Here is a 5,821-nt window from a genome sequence, read left to right as displayed (position 1 = left end):
GGTCACCCCACACTGTGCCCGTTACACAGGTGAGGGATCGGGCTCAGCAAGACGGACGGCTTACCCACCATTCCAGAGCTGGTGAAGGGGCAGAGCCCGGCCGCGCCTGGATCTGTCTGACCCCGAGCTCTTGTCCCCTGTGCTACGTGGCCCGTTTCGGCTTCAGAAGGACTGAGACGTCTTCCCTTGGGGGCCCGGGGGCCTGTGGCAGGTTCAGGGTGGGAGGCAGGAATGGAGGCAGGTGGGAGTGGGGAAGGCCATTCACGATGACAACCGCTCAGCACCTCCTTTGCTCCACTCAGGTGGTGGTGCCCAGTGCCCTCGCCAGGCCAATTTCCAGAGCCCCCACCGAAGTCCTAGCACCTGCTGGGATCATACCTTGCTCCTGGCAGTGCCAACTGAAGGGGCTCACAGCAGATGCAGAAGGGCACTCATCTCACCATCCCAGGTGACAATGTCTGGGAACCAAGCTGAGGGCTTTGAGGTGGAGGGAGTCCTGCTCCTCCCCTGTTCCTTTTCTAGAAAAGGCCTCCTGGCCCCTTGGGAGGGCCCTGCTTGCTGGTCCTGGCCTCACTCAGCAACCTCTGACCCTGAATCAGGCTGGGCTTGGTACTTGGGAGCTACAAGAGCAGGGACAGGTACAAGCGTGTCCACGTGAGCTTGGGGGGGCTCTAGGGGGCAGGGCAGGGGGAGCTTCTCCTATCCCAGAACCTGCCCTTTCCCCTCCACCCCTCCCTGACCTAGAGCAAGTCTTCTTGCCCGTGGCACCCACATCTTCCTGGATGAGCAGTTTGCCTCTGAGACACTCACCCACAGCCCTCTGAAGTCACAGCTGGGGTCGAGATAACCACACCTGTACAGGGGTTCGATGCTAAGGCTCAAGAGGTCCTGGAGTCCCAGCCCAGGCTGTGAGCTGGGTGAGGGGCATGCGCTCACCCTTCCAGGCACTTGGAATGCCAGTGTGGACAAGAGAACCGAGGGCCATTCTGGGTGAGATGGACAGCAAACGAGGTTCTCAGTATGTCCGGCCAGGATGAGTGCCTGGAAGAAAAACAGGGCATGATAGAGGGGCACTATTTTTTCTTTTTTTTTTCTTCTTAATTTCTTTTCTGATCATAGACATTTTCAAACACACCCAAAAGTAGAGAAGGGGTACTGGGTGGCTCAGTAGGTTAAGCGTCTACCTTCAGCTCAGGTCATGATCCCAGGGTCCTGGGATCGAGTCCTGCATCGGGCTTCGGGCTCAGTGGGGAGACTGCTTCTCCCTCTGCCTGCCGCTCCCCCTGCTTGTGCTCTCTCTCTCTCTCTCAAATAAATAAGTAAAATCTTTAAAAAAAAAGAAAGAAAGAAAGAGAAAATGGCATAATGAAACCCTGATGTATCTTTGACCCAGCTTCAACAAATATGGCCAATTTTGGTTTATCTCCCCACATCCTCCTCTCTTCTGAATTTTCTTTTCCTTTTTTTTGAAGATTCTATTTTTTTAAATTTTTTAAGTAGGCTCCACACCCAGCATAGAGCCCAACTCAGGGCTTGAACTCATAACCCTGAGATCAAGACCTGAGCTGAGCTCAAGAGTCAGACACTCAATCAACCGAGCCACCCAGATGCCCCCCTTCTGAATTATCTTAAAGCAAATCCCAGACCGGGTGTCATTTCATCTGCTAATAGGTTTGTTTGTATCTCTAAGAGATATCACACTTTAAAAATTTATAATCTGTGGACACCTGGGTGGCTCATTGGTTAAGCGTCTGCCTTTGGCTCAGGTCATGATCCCAGGGTCCTGGGATCAAGTCCCGAGTTGGGCTCCTTGCTCAGCGGGGGGAGTCTGCTTCTCTCTCTGCCTGCCACTCTTGCTTGTACTCTCATGCTCTTCGTTCTGTCTCTCTCTCTCTCTCTCTCTGGCAAATAAATAAAATCTTTTTTAAAAAATAAGATAAAAAATAAAAATTAATAATCCCTTAAGGCACCTGACGGGCTCAGTCGGTAGAATAGGTCGAGTTCATGCTCCAGCTGGGCATGGAGCCTACTTAAAAAAACAAAAACAACAACAACAACAAAAAACAAATGGGGCTCATGCGTGGCTCAGTTGGTTGAGCATCGACTTTTGATTTCAGCTCAGGTCATGATTTCAGGGTCCTGGGATGGAGCCCCGAGTCAGGTTCTGCACTCAGCAGGGAGTCTGCTGGAGATTTCTCTCTCCCTCGCTCTCTCTGCCACCCCCACACTCTCTCTTTCTCTCTCTAAAATAAATAAATCTTTTCAAAAATTATAATCCCAGAGTGCCTGGGTGGCTCAGATGGTTAAGCGTCTGCCTTCGGCTCAGGTCATGGTATCGGGGTCCTGGGATCGAGCCCCGCGTCGAGCCCCGCGTCGAGCCCCGCATCGGGCTCCCTGCTCCGCGGGAAGCCTGCTTCTCCCTCTGCCTCTGCCCTCACTCATGCCCTTTCTCTCTCTCAGATGAATAAACAAAATCTGAAAAAAATTAGTGATCCCTTAATATCATCTAATATCCAGTCAGTATTCATATTTCCCAATCGGTCCATGTATGTCATTTTGTTTTTAATTTTCTAACTGCGGTGAAAATACGCATATGCCATAAAATTTGCCATCTGAACCATCTGCAAGGGTAGCAGTAGTAAGTCTGCTTGCACTGGTGTGCAACCAATCTCCAGAAGTCTTCCATGAGTCTCTTTTCCCAGATGATCTGTTTGAATCAGGAGCTAAGTGAGGTCCACACATTGTATTTCAACTTGTGACAGCCTTTCTTTCCTTTTTTTTTTTTTTTTGTCTTGTTTAAGAACATGGTGGCTTGTTCCATGAACAGAATTTCCTCCATTCAGGATTTGGCTTATTGCACCCATGTGACACCATTTGGCATGTTCATCCATGAAGGGATGTGGTTTTGAGGTGGGGACTGCAGAGGGCTTCCTCAGGAGGGGACATTTAAGTAGGGAGTCATGCAGTTAAATGGGGAAAGGGAATTCCAGGCAAAGGGAAAGAGGTGAGCCAAAGCTCTGTGGCTTTCATTCCTGGGGGATTCACAGACAGCCTGCTACATCCCAGGCCCCACAGGAGGCACCAAGGACACTCCCAGGAACCACAAAATATCCTGACTCTCCTTGGGGCTCGGGCTCTTCCTCCCAGGGAGGGCGGCAGGGGAGGAAAGTGGTAATTTCATCTCCAGACACCCTGCCTGATGGCTCCAGCTGTGACTGTACAGCCGTGGGTGAATGGGGACATCATCTTGGCACACTGGTGAGTCTGGCCTAGCCTGCCCTTCCCCCCACCAGAAAGCCAGTGAGAGCCCTGGACACCAGCTGGTACCAACTGCCTCTGCCAGCTCCAAGATGGCAAGTCCAAGGCCCATCCGACATCCTCCTGAGATGGGAATCCCTTGAGGGCCTGTCTTCTTCATGCCCCCACAGGTTGCTCCGATCTCAGCCAGTCTTTCCTTGCAGCGCTTGCTTATCCTTGGATTCAGACTCCGCGTCACCTCCTCTCAGAAGCCTTCCGTGACACTCCCTCTGGGTCCCATGCTCCCTCTGAGCCCCATGAAAGCCCCACTTCCGCTTTCTCCTTGGCTTCTCCCAGGACCTCTACCAATGTGGCGGCCCAGCTCCCCATCCAGGATGCCCAGCCTTATTCAGTGACAGTGGCAGCAGAACCCTGCCCGGGGACAGTGACCCAGTGTGGGAGCATGGGTTGGTCCAAAGGGCACCTCCTCCCAGGAGAACAGACTGAAGGTGGCTTCTCTGCCTGATGCCCCTTTCCCCCCCTCCCCCAGGGTGGTGTGCACCGGTCATCCTGCCACACTGTGAGCACACGTGAGCGAGGCTGGTAGGGACACCGTCCCCTCCATCCCAGGCAAGGTGGTCCCAGGCCATGGCTGAGAAAGGATGAGAGGGATATGGTTGCTGGGTTTGGGTTTTGGAGACTGTCTTGGACCTCGAGCTGCTGTAACAGAACACCATAGACTTGTGGCTTATAAACCGCAAACCTATTACTCACAATTCTGGAAGCTGGAAGTCCAAGATCAAGGTGCTGGCAGGTTCAGAGCCTGCTTCCCGGCTCACAGAGGGCAGTCTTCTTGCTGTGTCCTCACGTGGAGGAAGGAACTGGGGAGACCTGTGGGGCCCCTTTTATGAAGGCACCAATCTCATTCTGCCCAGTAGGCCATGCAGGGCCCTCACGACCTCATCACCTCCCAAGGCCATCACCATCACCTTGGGGGCTGGGACTGCAACATAGGAAACCTGGGGAGGGACACAAACATTCAGATGATACCATTATAGATGACCCCGTAGAGAGCAGCGAATCCAGCTCCCCCTCATCGTTCAGACAAGGAGCCGGAGACCCCGAAGGGGGAAGGGAGTTACCTAATGGCTCACGTGACCCATTAGTGACAGAGCTGCGACCAGAATGGGCTCTCTTACTTCTGGTCCAGTGTTGTTCTCCAGGGAAGCGGGGAAGTTAAAGCAGAGAGAATTAAAAGGAGAATCAGGGAGGCTGGCGAGAATAAGCCTTATAATAACAGCAGCTCACACAAAGCGCTGGCCATCCCCCGGGCTCTGTCTAAGCCTGTTTCGTATATTAACTCATATCCTCCCCTATCAACCTTATGAACTAGGTACGTTTATTCTCCCCATTTAAAAGATGGGAAAATTAAGGTAGAGAGAGGTTAAGAGGCTTGCCTAAGATCACAGAGCTACTAAGGAGCACCTTGGCGGCAGGACGTGTGTGTTCACTCACTACCCTATTCGCCTCTCACGGAAGCCTGAGCTTGACTCCCCTAGTCCCACTCCCGCAGCAAGGAACTGAGCTTCTCTGCACTTTGACTTCCTAATATTAGTAAGCTGGGGGAAATAACAGTGCCTCCGGCTCCTCGTAACTGTGACAGAGTCCACACGGTACACAGCTCTCAATGCGTATTAACAAAACCAAGAAAGGGGAATGCGAATGGTAGTGCCAGGCCAGGAGGTGGTTGGGCAGGGCATGAACATCCGAGTCCATGAGTGTGCTAAGATGCACATTTTTTTCACACTCCCACATCTCTGAAATGCCTTGACTTCAGTATGGTGTCTGGGAGTGGTGATAAAGCACATGATGGAAATTTAGAGACACCAAGAAAAATAGGATAAAGCTCTGCGAAATGGGAGGGTCTGTGGCGAGTCAGAGGGCCAGACGTCTGACTCTTTTTTTTTTTTAAGATTTTTTATTTATTTATTTACTGAGAGAGAGAGAGAATGGTAGAGAGAGCATGAGAGGGAAGAAGGTCAGAGGGAGAAGCAGACTCCCCGCTGAGCAGGGAGCCCGATGCGGGACTCGATCCCGGGACTCCAGGATCATGACCTGAGCTGAAGGCAGTTGCTTAACCAACTGAGCCGCCCAGGCGCCCACAGACGTCTGACTCTTGATCAGAGAGTAATTCTGGACCCTGCCTCCCACCCCGGAGAGTGGCCTGCCGGGAATGAGCGTGCTCTCTGGCTCCCCTGCCTGGGAGGAGAAAGTTGAAGAGCTGCGTTGTTTCAGAGGGGTGAGAATAAGGGTATCTTCCATTTGAGCACTTAGCTCCCCTTGACTTCTGTCCTCACTGCCTGCCCACGGTGGGAGAGATACCCTAACCCCTTTGTGCCTGCCGGGGCTGGGAACCCCACAACCCCTGCCTTCCCTGATTCCGGGGGACATCATGACTCCTCTGGAACCCTGGTCCTGTTGGTTGGTTTCTACCTGGTCTGAGGCCTGTGGTCGATGTCTTTTTTGGGTTTGTTTTGTTTTGTTCAGGTGAGAAATCTTGGAAGTACCCCTTTAATTCCTCTCT

At 52.3% G+C, this 5,821-nt stretch overlaps 1 long non-coding RNA gene across 1 annotated transcript; it reads right to left on the bottom strand.

Moving 5' to 3' along the window:
* Nucleotides 1-968: 968 nt before the first annotated feature.
* Nucleotides 969-4,698, bottom strand: LOC141370928 (uncharacterized). The gene is made up of 3 exons (XR_012375425.1): nucleotides 4,380-4,698; nucleotides 4,012-4,256; nucleotides 969-1,041 (listed from the first exon to the last, which is right to left on the bottom strand). It is a non-coding gene; the product is annotated as an uncharacterized lncRNA (long non-coding RNA).
* Between the last annotated feature and the right edge of the window lie 1,123 nt (nucleotides 4,699-5,821).

The sequence above is a fragment of the Callorhinus ursinus genome, unplaced genomic scaffold (genome assembly GCF_003265705.2).
Source record: "Callorhinus ursinus isolate GAN/ISIS: 27379988/994484 unplaced genomic scaffold, GSC_fseal_2.0 scaffold51, whole genome shotgun sequence".
Lineage (NCBI taxonomy): Eukaryota > Metazoa > Chordata > Mammalia > Carnivora > Otariidae > Callorhinus > Callorhinus ursinus.
Note: the sequence above shows the minus strand (reverse complement) of the source record. Positions and strands in the feature narration are given on the sequence as shown.